This window comes from Triticum dicoccoides, chromosome 4A (assembly GCF_002162155.2).
Source record: "Triticum dicoccoides isolate Atlit2015 ecotype Zavitan chromosome 4A, WEW_v2.0, whole genome shotgun sequence".
NCBI classification, from domain to species: domain Eukaryota; kingdom Viridiplantae; phylum Streptophyta; class Magnoliopsida; order Poales; family Poaceae; genus Triticum; species Triticum dicoccoides.
Genome location: NC_041386.1, coordinates 621,226,968 through 621,247,458, shown reverse-complemented (window position 1 = coordinate 621,247,458; position 20,491 = coordinate 621,226,968). Strand labels below are relative to the sequence as shown.

The following is a 20,491-nucleotide window of genomic DNA, read 5'->3' as shown; positions in this document are numbered from 1 at the left end:
GTTTTGAATATTTTAAAAAGCATCTGAATTTGCACCAAAAAGAGAAGTGAAAAAGAAAAGGGAGTGACTAAACAACAGATGTCTGTTTTTAAATTAGCTTCAGGTTGCTTTTTTGTTCCAGTCATAGGTTGACAGCTGTCTGTACTAGGTACTCAGTCTAAAGTTCAGTTTAAAAAAAGCGTCTGAATCCTTACTCGTTTCAGGTCGGAAAAATGTACCTCAGCCTTTCTGGTCCTCGAATGTGTAGCGCCCCGTCCTGTACACCTAACGGGCCGCCTAACCAACCTGTTAACAAACCACACACACGCATAGAAAAAAGCTTCCCCTGATAGTGGGCTGGGCTATAGCCCCGACCGCCACTAGTACCCTAGGTCAAAAAGCCCTCCCTTTCCCGTCACTTACCTCCCCTCTACCTGATCACCTTCTTCCTCTCCAAGTATAATAACTAAACAAAGAAAAGAAGTCTTTTTTGAGAGAGAGAGAGACTGTCAGGCACTTTATTGATTAAGTAACATCATTCTAAAGTACTTCACAGATACACCAGGGGATTACATCAACAGAAATATTACAAACTGAATGTTCACTATTGCGAGCTAATAGATGTGCCGCTACATTCAAGTCGCGATGAACATGCTTGAAGATACAGCAGCCACCAGAGACTTTATATCAGCTATCACCGAGCCCAACAAAGATAGATCCTGAGCATCAGAATGAATGCACTGAAAGTCAGAGAGAGACAATCAGAATTAAGAAGCACAAACATGTGACCATGATCTCTGGAAAATGTGAACACGCCTAATGGCCAGGCCACTACTTCAGCAAGTTCAGGTGATGTTACGCCTTCAAAACGTTCATTGCATGCCAGCACACAACATCCATGGTGATCACAGATAAAAAACACCCACTCCCAAGCAGCGATTATTCGCGAAAATAGTAGTATCAACATTGATACGTACCGTGCCCGCGGTGGTGTAACCCAACGAGGCCTCGAGGTAGAGGACTCACACCTAGAAGAGGACGCAGGCTTGTAACAAAGAAAAGAAATATGTGGAAGCGTGACGTTAGCTGGCGGGTGGTGGGGAGAGAAGACATGGATGCAACTGCGTGTGATGCTGCTTGCGATGAGTAAAATAAAAAAGCAGCAGGGGAATCAGCTTCCTCGCCGAAATTATCATGGACTAACTAGAATAATGAGGGATAGCTGAAAAATATAGATGACTGATGATTCAAAAACATGTAAAACAATGAAAAATACTAAAAAAATGCACACAACACTGAAACTGAGAAAGAAAATATAGATAGACGGAAAACTGTATGAACAAATTTGCTAAACTAGCTAACAAACCTAACACTAAAGAAATGAGTAGCATGAAAAAGCTAAAGATGACTGAAACCTGAATAAGACTGAAATTGACACTGAACATAACCATGAACTAACCTGCAATGAAGATGACTGAAACTGAAAACTACAAACTGATATATGGCTAAGAATTTTATGACACTTCTGAGATGACAAAACTGAATACAACACAAAGCTGAAGAACATTAACTGACGATACTAAAAATGACACCTAACACTCAACCAAAACTATAAACTGAATTTGACACCTACGGGTTCAGACACTAGAATGACAGATAAAATGATACCTAACATGATTGAACGAGAAAATGATAAACACATAGACAAACTCTTCCTAGAAAAACTAAAAAAAATGAATAATAATTAATGAAATAACTGCACTGAAAAATGAAGACTAATCAAAAAGATGACTGAAAAACTAAGAACAGAGACTCACCAGATAACTAATTTAAACTACAAGAATTATTAACACATATCAAGTCTAACAAATTTAAAATGAATGCTGAAAATACAGGAATAACAAAATAAACTGAAAATAATAAGCTGAATGGCAACTAAACTAGTTAGAATAATAAATGACGTAACTTAAAACTGATAGACAAGAACAAACACTGACCAAATAACTGAATAGAACTAAAATGAGACACTTAAGATAATGAACAAACACTGACAAAATAACTAATCACTTAACATATAGTTGAAGAGAACTAAAACTGGTACTTAGGATTTTATGTTTCTTTTTACATATACTACAAGATTTTGTTTGTTTTTTCGTTTTTTGGGGGGATTTATTTTTTCGTAAAACGCAAAGTAAAAATATTGGAAGGGTGCGGTCGCAACTGGTCTGGGCGAATAGACACGAGGCGATTTTTTTCTTTTTTGTAAAACACGCATAGTAAAAAACACTTTTTGTAAAACACGCATAGTAAAAAACACATAAAAAAGAGAAAACTAGGATTCATACTCACACAACCTAACACTGCTGAATTGCTCCCACTAGCCACTACACGCATCTAACATTGATGTTATGATGCGAGGCCCGAACATTTAAACCACATAGAGCAGCGCCGAGATTTAAATCATTTTTTGAAGGGCAAACAAATATTGAAAACGTGCAGGCCCGAACAATCTTTGAAATATCCGTTTCTTAAGTGGGAACAATTTTAGAAAATTCTGAATAACTTTTTTAAAATATGAACATTTATTTAAAAACAACCAATTTTGAAAAAGGGAACACCGTTTGAAACATATATATTTTTAAACATGGGAACAAATTTTCCAACCTGATTTAAGAAAAACAATTGTAAGAAATTGTCGTATAATTTTCTGAAATCTTTATGTCATTAATAAAATGTAATACATGTATTTGGCAAAATGTTACGGTGTCACATTTAAAAACTGATACTTAGGAGTACTGATGACTAAAAAGTGAAAATAATCTAGCAAAAAAACAGTGCAAAAAACAGAAAACAGAAAACTTAAAACTTAGGACTTACATGAACAGGAGGTTCAAAACAGAAATAATCATCTACTAAAAGACAAGACTCGTGAGAGATAGGACTGAAGAAAGATGCAAATGATAACTAAATATGATAAAATGAGGACTGATACTATTACAAAAACTAATATAAGACTGAGAAGGCAATCTTACAAACTGAGGAACAAAAATAATGAATACAGTTGAAGAATAGTAAGAAGTCAGTTGTTCACCTTAGAATGAATACATAGACAAAATGATTGACAACAACATAAGAGACCAGAGCAAGAGACTTAGAGAGAAATGGACAAAATACACTAGAGTGAAGAAAATGAACAAAAGTCACTAGGCCGTGACCACACACGCCTCTAGCCAGCTAGCCGACACCTTAGAATAGTGCACAACGACGTCCACAATTCCATGCTCGTGCAACACTGGCAATCTTCCTACACAAGATTAGCATATGAGAATGGGCCAGAGCTCAACTGACTAGGAAACCCCCAAAAAGGGGAAACTTGACCACCTCAAGCAGTTGAGACTACTCATTGAAGAAAATTCGGCCGGACTACCGCTATTGCATAAGTATCAATACATTCACAGAAAAAATGCGTGTATGAATTGGTTAAGGGGGAATGTATATGTTTAGCAAAACACTAGTGAACAAAGAAAAAGATGGGGTGCATAAGACTACAATTTAAGCTATATAAAGGTGCAATCAAACCTTCTGACTTTTGAAAAAAAATGGTCGAGGAAGCAACAAAAAAGGTCGAGGGAAGCAACAAGCTTGATGACCGAGAAACAGGGACTTGCGTGATAACAAAAAACATGGGAAATATATAGAGACAATAAAATAAGATGGAACACCTCAGATATGTGATTCAGGGTACTGCTTGTACCAAATTGCTGCAGATTTTCATATGAGCATAATGTAAAACAAGACTACAACATTCATGGACACCATGAATCAAAACAAACACCTAGTAACTAATATATGTAGTATATTATCTTTACAAGATTGCATGACTTTCACATTAAATAAAATTGAGCACATGGTAGCATTTCAGTTCCATCTAGACACAACGAGATCATCACAAAAGCATTGGTGTTGCCTTAGTTTTAATTGGCTGTTGTAGAGAATTGCAAAACTGAATTCCAATAACCTGAAGCAGCAGAAAGGGATTAGGACTTGATTGCTACAGATCTGCAAAACTGAACCCGGATGAACCTATACAATAACAGAGAGAGTTAGGATTTGAGATCTGCTTGTGTTCTAGGGTTCAAGAAGAGAGAGGGACAGACTCACAGACACCAGAATAGAGAGTAATGAGGCGCCATATGAAGAAGGGAGGGGGAGGGGTGTCATGGGAATGGAGGGATGGGCACCATGGGAGGGGAAGGAGAGAGAGAAGGCGCCATGGTAGGGAAGGGCATGCTGGAGGAGAGGGGCAACAAATGGAGAGAAGAAAGGGAGGCGATATGCCACAGAGAAGACAATATCTGAAGTTTGACCTCTCTGTCGTCGCCTCGAGCCCACCGTCGTCGCCATGGATAAGGATTGAGGAGGACAGACTAGATCCTCCACGCGACACTGGAAAAAAGCGGGCGCGAAAATGACCCAAAAGGATCCACTAAGACCCACTAAGACAAAGCGGGCCTGAAAAGTTCAGCCACACCAGCGCAGATCTCAGAACTGAATCGAACGACTGAAAATTCGACTTGAAGCCAAAATGAAAACAGACGACTGTTTTTTAGTAAAACTGAAAGAAAAAGGGGCGTGGCTGGGGTCAAACCCAGGTCTCCTGGGTACTCGAGTGGGGCGTTAGCCACTGGGGTAGCTGTGTGGATGCCAAAAAATTAGGGTGCCAGAAATTATTTGTTTCTTTGATTATTTAAGAAAAGCGGCATTTGTCAGTTTAGGTTCAACAACGACAAATCTGAACCGCCAAAGGTCCCGTAGTAGTTTAGTTGGATCTAAAGGCATCTTTAGCCTATCCTTATATCTCAACTCCTTATATGTCTCATTATGCTTAAGTCTTTATAATTTGAGGGGTTAAACGGTGGCCAGACCTAGCCAAACCCCTATAATTAACTTCTAAACTTTGTTTACAGATTCTTCTAGCCTTGGTCATATAGATTTCAAATAATTGCATAGTATTTCATCTGCCATTCGAATGATTCAAATTGAACATACACAACAGATCAATAATAAACATGTATATAGTTCATCTAATCGAGCAATTCAAATTAAAAGATGCATAGACTTCATAAAAAAGGCACCATATTGACCAAGTTCGATCCAAAATCACCACAACATAGTATGTCTTATGTCGTGTATCAAGCACTTTCATGCTCATCACCTTCACGAGAGACCTCGGATTAGGCCATGATCTCCGCATGAGTGAGCTCCCAATACTTCCTTAACGTGGCATTGATCATGCATGGGTTCATGAACATGATAGCCTGCTCTTTGGCCTTCTTCTATCTTGCAAGCCTCTCCTCCTAGATAGGAACCCTATGCTACTCCGCCTTAATATTCCTCCTAGATAAGAACTAGAGGAGGGAGAGCAGAACCTCACGGGACTTCTCTATTATGTGGACTAGAGAAAACTAGAACTAGATCATGACTAGAATGAGAGAGAGAGGGAGAGGAGGGAGAGAGAGGGCATCATTGACTCTAAATAAATACTAGGGAGTCCTAGATAATTATCTAAGCCCTCTATTATTTATGTTAGGTCCCCGAAAACAATTTCCACCTATATATCATTTCCCAATATTACATGGTATTCCCCGAAACACTTTAGGTAACCTCGAAACGCTTTCCGTTTCTCTCTTGAAACAATTTCTTTCATTTTTGAAATTATTTGGAGAATATTTTCTCATATTCTTCACTCCAGTAAAACTCAACAGATCGTAATCCCCTTAAGCATGTGACTCTGTAGGTTCGATAAAATATAGACATGAACGAAAACACCTTTCATTCAATGATCAATAGCGGAACCGCGGACATCCATATTGATCCATGTATTTACACAAATGATATTCGAGTCAGCCTTTTGGTTATCATATGCTATTTCACTTGCTTCGCGATACTTTACAAAATCTGTGGTGAGATATGTTGGTATCCTCTTGAGTCATTCTCATGCTCATTACACCGGCTCCTTGTTACCGGATTTGTTCTTCTTTCTTGTTGTCATGTTTCGGCATCCCTGTGAGCTAGTCACCTGTGTCTGGCCAAATAATGATGGATACCATCATACAGAGAGTACCCCAAGAACACTACAACAAAAACACCCCTATAGCATCGCATATCTAGCAACGAAATAATAGCATGTGTTGTTAGGTCCACCTCCCACGTTACACGAAGAGTTAACCTTCCCTATCCCTACGCACCTCCCCCATTATCTGTACCTCCGTGCAAATAGCACACCTCCCCCATTCCTTCAAAAAAAAAGCACGCCACAGATGTTGTATAGAAAGAAAAGAACATATCTTTTCTCCACACCACTTAGGGCATCTCCAACATATCTTTCCTGCTAGATGGGCGGTTGCATCAATGATTCCCTGGCAGATCCTGGTGTCAGGCGCAAGAGGGACGCAAAGTAGTGCATCGGGCGCTTGGTGTTTTCTCAAGTACGCGCTGAACACAAGCAGCTCTTCGCCTCTGTTGCCGATCTACATGTAGCGCCTCTAATTAGCGTCTTCTATTGGAAGACAAGATGCCTAGATGCCTTTTTATTTTCTTTAATATTATTTTTTCTCCCTAAGCGTCTAGCTAAGAGCCTTGCATTGTAGATGCCCTTATCTCCGCTGATTCATCTCTCCCATCGGCCTGGATCCCCTAACCTCTCTCCTCCGATCCTCCCCTGTGGAGACGTTCTCCATGCCTCTCCATGCGCCCCCGCATCCATGGGTCTCCGTCGCCAGCGCGGCTCCGCGCCTCATCTGGTATGGCTGCTCGGCGTCTTCGCACGCGCGGGAGCTGAATTGCGCTCGACGGTGCTGCTCCGCCTCGGCTACATCGACTTCGACGCCGACGGTTCGGTAAGGCACTCCCCCCATCTTCTCTTATCCTTCCAGCCGCCGCACCTCACGCGCGAGTCCGAAGGCGCAACGCGCACTACACACACCGCCTACGTGCCCCTTCCCCGGCGTCTTTGTGATGCTCGACGCCACCGCCCGACCCTCTGCCGCGGCAGGCAGCCGATGCCTTTCCCCCAAGCGCTGCCTCGGCGCCCCTCTCCTGGCCTCGGTAGGATTCTTGATTGTGCCTCCATCATCTCTGTGAACGGCCGTCGCTATTGTGCGTTCCTCTCGTGGTTAATTCCTCTCGTGGTTAAAATAATTGTACATCTTCTCTGCCTATTTGGTATGTAAGTAGTGTGTTTTCCTCTTCTGGTTGATATGCAAGTAATGCGTGCCCATTGGAAGTTAATGTCATATAGGAAAGAGGGAAGCACCACAATGAACTGCAGTCGAGTTCGAGGAATAATTGTTCTTATAATGCAATTTGGGCTCTGTTAATTGGTGAATTCTATTTTAGAAGTCCACTTTTATAGGGAAAAAGTAGGTGCCACAATCTTGAACTCCCTGTTAGTGTTAGATATTCAAGGACCTGATTTAGATTAACCTTGTAGTTTTGATATGTTGAATCACAAGCTAGCAATAATCTGTTGTATGCTTGCACCAAATCCTTTAAAAATATGTTCTTTCAACAACTGTTTATATGTCAAGTCCTCCAAATTAGGAACACAGCTAATGACACCACATGTGAGTTTGATACTGCATTTATGATCAGTTCCGCTGAATAAGTACTGAGCAAATGACACGATATTTATTAAAAATAAGGAACTGCTTTTGCCTACTGACAACCATCACAAATAAGTAATTTAGTTTTTAGTGAAAAATGAAATGACTTGATTCTTATACAGTTAGAAGAATTCCCTTTTCTTTTTAATGTGCATTATGAATTAAATTAAAAGTATGCATTTAACTTTCAGCAGTGCATGTCCAAGTCAGCTGTAATGCAAATCACAAACTAAAGGCTCACATATAGAGAAATGACATCACCTAGGGCTCAGCATACGTAGTACTTGAATAGGAGCAGGATTATGTAATACATATCCGCTTGTGAGATGTGAATTAAATGACTAATAAACACTTTGTATTATGACATGCATAAAAAAAATCTGGTAGTAGTTTTCATGTGTTGTAGACTTGTAGTTTGATTGCGTTTATATTGTCCTGTCATGAAAGTTAACAATGGGTTTATGTGATATTCAGGGGTGCTGTTCAAAGAATTAGGTAGCTTGCCTGAATTCTTCTTGTGGGAGTTGTGCAGAATCCAGGACAATTTGTCTCCCCATAACCACTTTGGTGTCCTGTTATGGAACAAGTTATACATCACTCTGGTACATCTAATGTTCACTTGTCTTTTATGCGTATTGATAGTGTTCATATCTAATTCTCATATAACTCCAGCTGGCTTAGTAAATAGAAAACCCCGACAAGACCCTCTTTATGGTATCTCTAATTCAGATCCACGCTCAAGAAGGAATACAGGTAGAGCTACTGTTGACTTCCTCTATATATGTGTATTGCAGGAACGTTAGTACTGTTTAAATTTTGTTCTGTTAACGAAAACAGTTCAAACTATGTGTATGGGATGTCCCAACAGTGCAAAGATGTGTATGACCTGTGTATATCTCTAGATATCTCTTCGAGTTCGATTACAAAACATGCTGATGTACTAAAGTGATATGGGCGTTTTTGAAAGTGGTTTATGGAAGAAAATAATTTCAATGGAAGTATGCTATATTTGTGTACAAGTTTTAGAGTGGTTGGGCTTTTTTAGAACCGTTCGTTGATGTCGATCTAATGGCAGACAAATACGAAGTACTGGGTAGTACTCCGATGAAAGTACGCGAAAGTACTAAAACGAGTGGGGCCGGTACTCGTGACAAGGTGGGGACGCGTTTTAATCTAGGGGCAGTTTAGTCCTAGGAAAATTTGCACGCGCCGCCCCTCTCATCAAATGAATAACCGCCGCCATGGTGCTACACATTCCACAATTACTCATCGGCGGCCATCTCCTCCCTCTCCTCCATGTCCACCGCAGTCATCTCCTCCTTCTTGCCGCTGCAACTTCGCTCCACTCAGGCAACCCCTCCCCCCCACCCACCCCCACCCCCTCTTCCACGGCAGATCGAGCTGATGGCCGGCGGCGAGAACACCGACTTCGTGCAGATCGCCGGCGGCGACCAGGTCAAGTTGGCCAGGTTGAGGGAGATCCATTCTTGGTTTGACAACACATGGCAGATGAGCTGGACGGCAATGGCCACTCTCAAGAATTTGACGAAGAAGGAGAGGGCAAAGCTTTTTCCCCCAGCCCGTGCAACCGATTCAGAAGATCGAGATCCTCCTCTGGGCGATGGAGTAGGCCAATTCGTCCAGCGAGTGGACCAGGCGGAGGTGGTGGGCGTTCAGATCCAGGGTAGAGCATCCACTGGATCAGGAACCCACCGTGCACGAGGTGCCGTTGCAGATTGTGCAGCCTCCAACTGAGTCACCGGAGACTTCGAAGCGCAAGATGAGGAGGACAATGGTCGCGACCTCGCTTCACCGCCGTTCTCCACGCTTCCCTCGCCGCTCTCCTCATCTGAACGGCGGCGGTAGCTATGTTTAGAGTAAGCTTCCCCACTCCTCATCTTTCTACTGCTCGTGCTTACATCATGGTGATACTGATCATAATAGCTCAGAGAGGGAATGCTAGATGGCATTTTAATCTCAATGAATTGCATGAACATTTGAGTACATGGATTTGGAGGATGGATTATGATGTATGTGAACCCTAGGCATCATATGAACCCTAGGAAAAATTAGTAATGTTCTAGTGGTAGACACTGAAATATTTCGGTACACACCGGTAGGCACTAAAATATTTTGGAACTGCCCTAGGCAAAATTTGTAATGTTGTAGTGGTGGACACTGAAATATTTTGGTACACACCGGTAGGCATTGAAATATTTCGGTACTGCCCTAGGCAAAATTTGTTATGTTGTAGTGGTAGACACTGAAATATTTCGGTACACACCGGTAGGCATTGAAATATTTCGTTACTACAATTTCAGTACACACCTATGCACACTGAATTATTTCACTACTGTAGTTTCAGTACACACCGGTACACACTGAAATATTTCAGAACTGCAAATTCTATACAAAGTTGGCATTTTGTCATTTATGTGCGAATTAATCCATGCATCATATGGCCTAACTTTGTACACGAGTTTGGGTCAATTTCATGTCTATTTATTGTTAAAATTATTGTCATGCCATGAAACACAAGACAAGTCACTGACCCAAGCTTGCAAAGATGCCATATCAATGTTGCTGATATGAAATATGCATGTTTCACATAGTCTTGTGTCTGAATTAAAACTGAGCATTTTTTCTTGATGGTATCCATGGATCTAGAACTCCTATGAATTTGCTCATGTTGGATGTTTTGTTCTCCATCATTTGTACTAGCATTCCGTGCGATTAGATGTCATGACAAGACCCCTGGCATATTTATTTTCTTGCCTCCAACATCACATGTGTGTTTTGCAGGAAAAAACCTGGAGTTCACCAGGCTGGCTGAAGTTGTGAGGCTGGGAGGCTGATGGTGCTGCTACTGGCTGATCCTTCTTCTTTCAGTTTTTGTTCGTCATTTCTCAAGCCATTGGACCAGGGCTACTTCCCTATGTGCTATTAATGTATTAAGTAGTTCCTTCGAATTTGTAGTATTAGTTAGTTTGAATGTGGAAGTACCTTAATTTTTAGGAACGAAATGTTGCTATGTATGACCAAGGGTTTCATACCTTAATCTTTGGATAATTAATTATGTGAACTGTTGAATGTGGCGCATAACGAAACGCCTCTACCATTGATACTAGTTCAACATGTCGGTCCAATTAGAGTCCAGCCACTACCATATAGAACAGTTAGTATTTCATACTACAACCTGGCACGTACAAAACATCACACAGTGGAAGCACATCCCTAAGCACCTTGTATCATTGGATTGAACACTGAGCATATATATCATCACATCAGTACACTATACGCCAAGCATCAAATTACTATAGTAATTAGGCATATCATTAGATTACTGCGTACACTAAGCATATCATCTCATATTACTACACTACATGCATGTCATAAAATTCTTCACTAAATGAATTCTAAACTAGGCCTCTCATCACAGTACTACAACATGCATATCATATGAACTACTACACTAACTAAGCATGTATATCATGTAATTACCACACTAAGTAACATACCATGATATGCCGTTTAACATTCGTCCTTGTGAGGCGGGTCACGAATGGCTTCCCTAGGTAGTCTTCACGTAGCGGAAGCATGTCCCAGAGGTTGCCGATTTCCTCGTCGCCCAGTCTGAGTCCTTGGGCATACAGGTATTCAACAAGTGGGTTCTCATCATCATCTGAATCGTCATCATCTGAATCAGCACCATCTTCCTCCTCATGAACTTCATCCTCACTATCCGGAATCAAATTTAGATAGATAACAGAAATCCTGGGCCTATCTTTTCTGAAGGAGAAGCTGATCAATTCACCCCCACTAAGACGCATGCGGGCGATGAAACGATCCCAATCATCTCCTCCTATCTGGGTTATCTTTCGCCCCTTCTTGACCTGCATAGTGTATGGGCCCCCAAGAGCATCGAAGGTCACGGTGTCTACGACGAGCTCATTGTATGCCAATCTCACATTGCATGGTACGATCTATGTAAGATAAAAACAAATAACAGACACAATACATTAGTGGAAATAGCAAAAAAAAACAAAAAGAATGTACTGTCAGAAGGTTCATATAAATTGTTACCGCTGCAAAAACAAAAGAAGGCTGGAAGTAGATGCCGAACAACGTGGCAGTAGAAAGGCTGGTCCGGCACCGTGAGTTGCAGCGTCCACATTGTGCTTCCTCCATTCTACACAGAACGTGTTGAACTCTAAGTTGAATTGTACATAGTACAATACAAAGATCATACATATAATAAATCATAGTGATAACCTATACTGGCAATAGCCAATCAATCTATTTTCTATCATCTACGTAATAAAGCAATGCCAATGACAATGGCAATGCCCGTCTCATCTAAACCTGGGAATAGTTCGGCATCCAAACTAAAACCAGTCCAATCCATAGCACACATCAAAACCAAACCAATCCAGATATTTTCATTTAGAATCTAGACAAAACCGAACTATACATGCTCGTCATCCAACCCAGTCCAAACCATTTTCAACTTTTGGATTGAATCCAAAGGTTCAAACCGTGGACAAAGCCATATGTGAGGGCACGTCATGAATCTAGATCAGACATGGCGTCAAAACTCGAGAGAGCCGACGAGCTCCGGCTAGCAACAGCGACTCTTGGATTTGAAGCAGTAGTAGGTGGTAGTGGCGGCTCAAACTAATTGATTGATTTGGTCTTAAACTATAGAAACCAAATCAAGATCCAATCCAAAAACTAAGTTTTAGTCCAAACCAATCGTCTCAAATCCGCCTCCGTTGGGAGACGCGGTTGGGGAAGGGAAGAAGAGGGGAGATCTCACGTACTTGCCGGAGTTGGCGGCGGCCGCGCACCGGCAGCGAAGAGAGGGGTCGTCGAGAGATGGCGGCGACGGCGGCGGCGCTGGTCGAGAAGGGGAGAAAGAAAGATGTGGAGTGGTCGAGACGGGGAGAAAGAAAAATGTGGTACTTATGGTGGCTCGGTTGTGTGGATGACAAGGGGACCCACTTGTGAGACCGATAGCAATTGATGGCAAACCGCAGAAGGTGCACAACCGCATGCACGACTGCCACGTCCCCACGTGGAATGGGGACGGCCGGGTGGGTGTGTCAAGTCAAATCGGCACCCGCGGCTTCTCGGTAACTCCAAGAGGCAGGAGCAGTGCATTTCTTCCCCAAATCGGGTAGAAAACCCTCGTCCTCTCCCCACCCTCTCTTCCTTCCTCACCACCTCACCACCCTCTCCTCCTTCCTCACCACCCTCCTCCCTTCCTATGCCTCCCTCCTCCTGTCTTCGACCGACGATGAAGCGCGGACGTGAAGATGCGGCGGACAAGCCGGAGGCAACCATCGGAGCAGCGCAGTCTGCTGCCATGGCTGCAGCCGTAGGTGGAGCGGCGGAGTCCGCCGTAGAAGCGGAAGCTGCCGATGCAGCGACCATTGTGCCTGCTCCCGCTGCCATCACAGCCGTCGAGGCACCCGTCGGCGAGCACAAGGTCGGGGAAGATCTGGAGGAGGAGGAGATGAGAAGGCGTAAGCGCAAGCTTCATGACGAAATCGAAGAGCTCTTCGAGGAGAACGCCATAAAGGAGTTCGACTTAGATTGCAGGAAGGGCATCGACTTCGATGAGGATGCCATCGACGAGCTATCTGAGGTAGTACTCTGTTTTTTGCTCTATTTTTTCATGACATTGGGGTTTTTCTTGTAAAGTAGATGAGCATCAATTTCACTTGGGCGTGCTAGTTCTACGTATGTAGGATTGTAGGGATCTAGCATAGATCTTCATGTTGGATGTGGATTTTTAAATCTGATTCACATTCTGATTCCAGCAGATACTCTGGGTTTTTTTCATGGCATTGGGGTTTGTCTTGTTAACTAGATGAGCATAAGTTTCACAAGAGATACATTAATGAAAGAAGTGGGGTAATGAACCCAAATACAAGAAAATGTTCATGGCAGGGATACATTAATGAAAAAAGTGGGTTAAACAATGGATATATGGCAGGATTCTCCATTGGCTTCCCAAGGACAGTGACAAAATGCTGCAGTTCCTGATTCATTTTAGTTTATGTAGATGAATTAATTTGCACACATGTTCATATATGATTAGTTTGCACACATGTTCATAGATGATCCATTTGCAAATTCTATACAGATTTCCATTTTGCAAAGGAAGTGATCGCTCCCTTAATAATTATGGGCTGACAGTACATATCCACTGGATACCAAAAAATCAAAACATTTCATCTAGCCAATTTTCCATAGTATGTTATCTAGATGATCACAGCCACATCTCTCATCAATATGAGCAGTGAGACACCCCATAGCTCCTTTACCAATTTCCTTCTGAAACTTATCAGGGTCTAACAATGTTGGAGAAGCAGTATTGCCGCTGTCAGAAAGAATAATGGTTTCTTCATTCCAGTAGATAGAATAAACCCCCCTTGTGTGAAACATGGAGGAGTATAATGAAGCCATTTTTCTGATTCCAATAAGAATTACACCTATAACAAGTATCAAATATCATTAAACCAAGCCACTTCATGAAGTCTTTCATGTGTTAATTATGTACTACTTGTGCACTAATCTATAAATGCAACTATTCCACCGTCCATATTTATGCATGTCAGTTTCTTTGGCTCAATTATGTATGTGCACATACGCCTTGTTTCTAGCAAATAGATAGTTGCCATGTTACACATGTGTACTTTCAAAACATTTTAATTAAAGTCAATGTACCATAATAGATTAGCTGAGTTCTTCTATGTGTACTAATTCACTAATTCACAGGAGGATGACGACGACGTGGACTACAGCATGGACAGCAGACACAGCAAGAGCCGGTACACCCTGAGGCATCTGATTGCTGGGAAGATCAGGTACCGTTTCTTTGGCAAGATTGGGTGCCCTTTCTGTTGCAAGGTGATCGGTGGCGGCATAGATGGCATGATCCAGCATGCCTTCAGCACTGGCAATGGACATGGTAAGAAGCATAAAGCCAGTACTCTGGCTAAACATGCTGCCTACGCACGCTTCCTTGAGATTGTCAAAGTCAATGAGCCCTACAACATGCATTGAAGAAGGGAGAGAAGTGATGTGCTGCTAGAGTGCTGCTGCTGCCCCAGGACCGCCGTGTCCTATTATGTTATGTATGTTTGTTTGTTGTTGGAGTCTAAAACTGATGTCCTACGGTGTGTCTGAACCTATGCTGAGCGGTGGTTGATCTGCCATTTATGTTAAGAGTTTGCTGCTACTCTGGTTTAGTGTTCCTAGTTGTTAATACTATTTTGGTGATGCATGTTTAAGCCTTGTACAATGCTAGATGCTTAGGGTGGTGCTTAGAAAAATAAACAGGGTATTTCTGAAGCACCACTGCCTATTCTACAGGAGAGACGCCTAGTTATGCGTCTACCCTGTAAAAATAAGCACATGTGCTTAAGAAAAGCCTGGTTTATTTCTATAAGCAACTCCCTTAAGCACCTTGCATTGTACAAGGCCTTAGCAACTCAAGTATTGTACGGTGGTCTATGTTATGGTTGCTGTGTTATTCTGCCGTACGGTGATGCATGCTAGGAACTCTCATAATATGACTATGGTAGTTATAGCTTGGCATGACTATGTTTAGTGTATAACTCAGCATGTTCATGCCATATCTATGAGCAATTACAACTGAACTATGCATTAATTTTTGACAAAATTAAAGCATGCAAATGATTGCCGATTCCACCTATTGCCAAATCAAGCTTTGTACTGATGATGCATTAGATATTGCAATAAGTAGAGGATGCTCATGATTGCCAAAAGTACCTATTTTCACTTTCTGATAAGAACTAAACATGTATCAAATGATGCTAAAAGTAGAGCATGAGCATGAGCATGTATCAATGCATTAGATATTGCAATAAGTAGAGGATGCTCATGATTGCCAAAAGTACCTATTTCCACTTTCTGATAAGAACTAAACGTGTATCAAATGATGCTAAAAGTAGAGCATGAGCATGAGCATGTATCAATGCATTAGATATTGCAATAAGTAGAGGATGCTCATGATTGTTAAAGGTACCTATTTCCACCTTCTGATAAGAACAAAACGTGTATCAAATGATGCTAGAAGTAGAGCATGAGCATGAGCATGTATCAATTGATGCTACCTATTTGTTTTTGAATGGGATCAATAAAGCTGGTGCTGGTTTATGCTCTCTGCGTGACCGTGATGGTAACGAAGACACTTGGTTGGCTATGGTCTTGCTGTCAAATTTAAGTTTCAGTTCTTTAAGACTCTTTGTTTTTTCTGCTTCCTCGGGGTCGACTAGCTTTCTCGGGCGTCCACGTGCTCTCTTCCTTTTGGGGGAGTTGGGTGCACCATTTTTGGGGGAGTTGGGTGCATCGGTATCCTTCTGGGAGTTGGACGTGTCAGGTTCGTTGGAACCATCGGGATTGTTGACTAATTGTACGTCCTCTTCTGAAGCATCAGGTAGAACTGCTTGCTGGGCATCGTACACCTCCTTCTATATAAGAGACAGTGTTGTGTTAGTTCTAATCATGAGACTTATGAAATAAATGATATATTCTTCATGTAGCGCTAACCGTTATGGGAAACTTATATGATTCGAGACGAAGCGCATTGCAATTTGAATGCAGTAAGGCTGTACATATTTTCCACCTGAAAATATCTATCCTTGCCTATATTGGATAACCGACACTGACGTCAGCATAGCTTTCAAGCTAAACAAAGTACAAATTTAAATTAGGCATTCAATTACCTGGTTCAAAATATCGGTCATTTCATCCCCGTTCCATGACAACATGTACTGCAGTGTCCAAACCGCACAGGAAGTCCTGCGATGTTTAGTTAAAGATCAGTAATCTTATTCGTGTACGCAAATAATAATTTATGAGGCCATGCGTACCCATCGGTCTGTTGTGGTATGTTCTCATAGCGTTTTTTGGTCCATTTGGCAAAATTGATGTTATTAGCTGGTGATATCAACCCTTTCTTGACAGCTTCGTTAATGCAGAACTGAATCGAGTCCACCTAGGGTACGACGAGTTATACATAGGGTTACGGTACTTTGGGAGCTCATGTTCCATGCGGATCAAAAGAGGCAGCAAGAGAACACTTACAAGAGAATCTTCCTTGGTCTTGTCGCAATAATAATTCATGGAGTTCAGAGTCTGAATTTCTTTTTTGTCAAAATTAAACATCATTAGCATCCAATGGTTTTGGTGTACATTGAGTGGGACATGCACCTGCAGTAAAATTTGGGTTGGGTTGAGAACCGAAATTTGTCGTGTATAGTGTGTACGTAAACTATGAAAGTGTGGAAAACGTGTACCTTTCGGCGCCCTACAAATTTTCCTGCTACACGAGCTAACCATGAGGCTGCATGTCCAATAGGAACCACCCCTTCATTTGTAACAGCTTTTCGGTTTCTTGAGGGGATATGATTGAGGTAGTATCATTCTCAATTTGGCTAATGCGAGCATATGCCATAATAATCTGCGAAATTTTCAATCATACAATAATAAGACAGTTATTACAGTAATGATGTAGAATAGAGTATAATGGGCTTACATCACCATAAATGTATTTGTCGTCCAAATTTCGCTTCAGATTTTCTGCTGTGAGGGAAATGTCTCCGATTCTAGCTATTTCAACAGGGTCATATGTTCCGCGGATGTAAATGGCTGTCTCTATGTCCTCATCCGTGAACTTATAATCATTACCAAAGACAGGCTTCATCGGAGTTAATTGTAGTTCCTCATTGTTTTCCATCACATGTCTTGCACTTGGTGTAGTCGAAGTCCCTATCGTGAATTGGCTAGCCCTAGGAGTTCCTGTCAGGGATGAATTGCACACATTGACTTGATCCTACAATGAACAAAGGTAGTTCATCATTAGTTTGTTACTTTTAGATATTAACGTGTTGGGCCAATTTTGATCACCTGCATGCCTCCTTTCTGTGACACTGATTGTCGGTTCCTTGTAAATTCGTATTTTAAGTCCTGTAACAATGCAAACAATAATGAACATGAAGGAACATATTCATAAAAAATACAAAATGCACAGTATGAAATACATGGAGTTCCCTCCTTAAGTCTTTAATTTCGTCCTCGGCCTTCGACAACCTAGGATTAGTGCCAGTTTTATTCTTCATGTCGATCAAGTCTTCACCTAGAGTCTGGTATTTGACATCAAATCTGTGCTCAATTTCCATTAACTTCCTGCCTACCTTCTTTTCATGATCAGCAATGCGTGCATTCATGACTTCAACTACAATTTCAATCTGTGTAAACAAAATAAAACCCCATTGATGACAATAGCTAAATGAATGAGGTTCCATGACACCTATTTGTGAAATTGCAAAAACAAATAGTCTTTGGAGTACATACTTGCTGGCTACTAAATTGTTGTCCTTGTGATGGTGCTCGATACAAATCATGTTGATGCACATGTTCATCTTTTTTTCTTGGAAAATTATTAGAATTCTCGGACGGTCGTTGAGGAGCACAAATTTCCATGACAGCCTATTTTTTTAAAATATAATGAACCATTAGTACCAAATAAAAAATCGGATATAGAAAGTTCAGTTGTAGATAGGTACCAGCCCGTTATGAAGACCTCCTTTCTCGTAAGCATCGCCTCTTAAAGTAGCCATCATTTCGTCTCATCATGCGAGCAATGGAGGGGGTCTAGAAGCATACATTAATCGGCCACTACGCACATGCTCCCAGTACCAATACTACACAATAAATTAGTTCATCACCATACAGATATGCAACAGAACAATAATTAAAGGACATTAAGTAGTGATCTATCACGAACCTGGAGCAGAATTAGATTTCCTTGTAGATTTATGTGATCTCGATTTCTAAACTTGTGAACGGACTTGAAGAAGTGATTAAGTGTGAAACATCCCCAGTTAAATTTCTGAAGGTTTTCAAGATCTGTAACAAGGTTGAGAAATTTCGAGTCCACATAATGTTGTGTTGTTGGTGCTAGAACAGTACCAATTGCGTACAGAATGAACCGCCTCAGGAAATCGCCGTGTGGGGCTTTGGAAGCTCGGATCGCCGTTTCTAGGTCAGAAATCAAAATTTGCCCATTGTTTGCATAGGCGGTAAACAATTCTGTGTCGGTTTGCATTTCCAGATGTGGCTCTATATCCTCCCCTTCTATCAGAATGCCAAATATACCTTGCACGTCCTCTTTTGTTATAGGAATTGGCGTTTTACCGATGGTAATGGATTGCGTGTCCATATCTATGCTCTTGGCTAGTCTAACCAACATTATGCGCCGTAGAGTCACTTCATGCATCTGGGTTAGACCGCCAAGACTTGTTTCTGATATGATGTACTTTTTGTGGTCTAGTGACAACAGTTTCATGGTTTTTCCGAACCTTGTCTGTGAGCATACTAACTTCATATGACCATGTTTTTCGGCGAGTTCCTATTACATGACATTAAATATTACTGAGTACACGTGAATTATGTGTACGAAACGATTGTACACAAACAGTAAATTACTTACCGCATCGGTAATTTCGGAGATGGGCTTTTCTCCATTATTAAGGTTCGTATCTGAAACTGACATTGCTGCCTCCTATGCAATGATAAAATCAGGCTCAATTAATCTGAAAAAAATTGGAAAATGTATAAAAAAATTAGCAGAGAATTAATTTTAACAAAATTAACTGGGTCATTTAACATATGATCCACTTATGGGTTTAAGCACAGAACCTATTTGGGTGCAAAACCTATGAGGGTTCAACAACTAAAGCATCGGCGGACAACGATTATAAAGAGTTACGATCAGCTAATACCTTATCTCAGAGATGGTGCCACCGAGTAGATGGTGGCGGTTAGTGCGTCGGAAACTATAAGTGCCGGTATAGCGCGGTCGACGGCGCAAAGGAAAAACGGCGCGTTCACGCGAGGAGGAGGCGGGGAGAAGAACACTGACGTCCGAGCCCTCAGATCACGTTGGCGGTGGGCGGCGAGTGGTGGCCGCCGACTCCTGTATTCCGTGGGTGACCGGCATCTCCGATCTGATCTTGCAGCAGTCGTGGGAGGTGTGGACGGCCCAGGTGGTTAGAATGTGGAGCTGTAATCGCGGGATTTAGGGAGGGGTGGGCCGCGTGAGTTATGTGAGATTTGGATAAATGATATAAAGAAATAAGAAAATCTTGTGAACTCGGTGTGGGGTTTACGAGGTTTAGGGTCATTAGGGTTTAGGGGTTTAGGGGTTTAGGGTTATCAGGGGTTAGGGTTATCAGGGTTTAGGGTTGAGTGTTTACATGCAAGCCCGGAAATGCATGTGTTAGAGAACGTACTTGCATGTATATGTACTAATGATCCCAAACTTTCTTGATGGCATCCCATGACCACATAGAGAATGAATGCATAATGGTTTCCATGTTGGGCAAAATTTTGAATGTTTTTACGGTTTAGTGGGGGGGGGGTTAGGGTTATCAGGGTTTAGGGTTTAAGGGTTTTAGGGTTGACGGAACTATGTTTGTCTTACGGTGGACGTAGCACACACACCGGACATTGGTGGAGCGTTGGTCTACAATGGATTCCCTCCGGTAGCATCGATCCGATCCGTTGAATGGCTCGGCCGACAAACTTCGTGCCACATAGAGCATGCATCCATCCACTTGGCCTGATCAATGTTGGGTTGGTTTCATACAGGTGAGGAAAGCAGCTAGTGCTTTCGGGGTGTTGACATGCTAGGCCGGAAATGCGCGTGTCAGAGATCGTACTTGCATGTATAATCCCAAACTTTTTTCATGGCATCCCATGACCCCATAGAGAATGCATGCATAATGGTTTCCATGTGGGGCAAAAATTTGAAT

General features: G+C 41.8%; 2 long non-coding RNA genes across 4 annotated transcripts; one reads left to right on the top strand and one right to left on the bottom strand.

The window, feature by feature from the left end:
* Window positions 1–2,887: 2,887 nt before the first annotated feature.
* LOC119287432 lies at window positions 2,888–4,307 on the bottom strand. The gene is made up of 3 exons (XR_005140860.1): window positions 4,141–4,307; window positions 3,998–4,062; window positions 2,888–3,283 (listed from the first exon to the last, which is right to left on the bottom strand). It is a non-coding gene; the product is annotated as an uncharacterized LOC119287432 (long non-coding RNA).
* Window positions 4,308–6,661: 2,354 nt separating this feature from the next.
* On the top strand, window positions 6,662–8,628 carry LOC119287431. Of its 3 annotated transcripts, XR_005140858.1 has the most exons (4): window positions 6,899–7,086; window positions 7,280–7,400; window positions 8,118–8,245; window positions 8,316–8,628. It is a non-coding gene; the product is annotated as an uncharacterized LOC119287431 (long non-coding RNA). The 3 variants fall into 3 exon arrangements; XR_005140859.1 differs by lacking the exon at window positions 6,899–7,086 and adding an exon at window positions 6,662–6,878 and having other exon boundaries at window positions 8,118–8,628; XR_005140857.1 differs by having other exon boundaries at window positions 8,118–8,628.
* Window positions 8,629–20,491: the final 11,863 nt, after the last annotated feature.